This window comes from Myotis davidii, unplaced genomic scaffold, assembly GCF_000327345.1.
Source record: "Myotis davidii unplaced genomic scaffold, ASM32734v1 C61571844, whole genome shotgun sequence".
Taxonomy (NCBI): domain Eukaryota; kingdom Metazoa; phylum Chordata; class Mammalia; order Chiroptera; family Vespertilionidae; genus Myotis; species Myotis davidii.
The window spans coordinates 1-275 of record NW_006322263.1 but is presented as its reverse complement, the minus strand read 5'-3'; the positions used below and the strand labels follow the sequence as shown (position 1 = coordinate 275).

General features: G+C 68.7%; 1 pseudogene; it reads left to right on the top strand.

Moving 5' to 3' along the window:
• Positions 1-27: 27 nt before the first annotated feature.
• LOC102759638 lies at positions 28-270 on the top strand (annotated as a pseudogene).
• The last annotated feature ends 5 nt before the right edge of the window (positions 271-275 follow it).

Below are 275 nucleotides of genomic sequence, written 5' to 3'. Positions count from 1 at the left end.
GGCCCCGGGGGCTTCGTTTCCTAGCTCGGCACCGGTGCTGGCTCTAACCGTGCGACTCTTCTTCCCCCGCCAGGCTTGGACCACGAGCTGGCCTTCTCTCGGCTCATCGTGGAGCTGCGGCGGCTGCACCCAGGCCACGTGCTGCCGGACGAGGAACTGCAGTGGGTGTTCGTGAACGCGGGCGGCTGGATGGGCGCCATGTGCCTTCTGCACGCCTCGCTGTCCGAGTACGTGCTGCTGTTCGGCACCGCCCTCGGCTCTAGCGGCCACTCCGG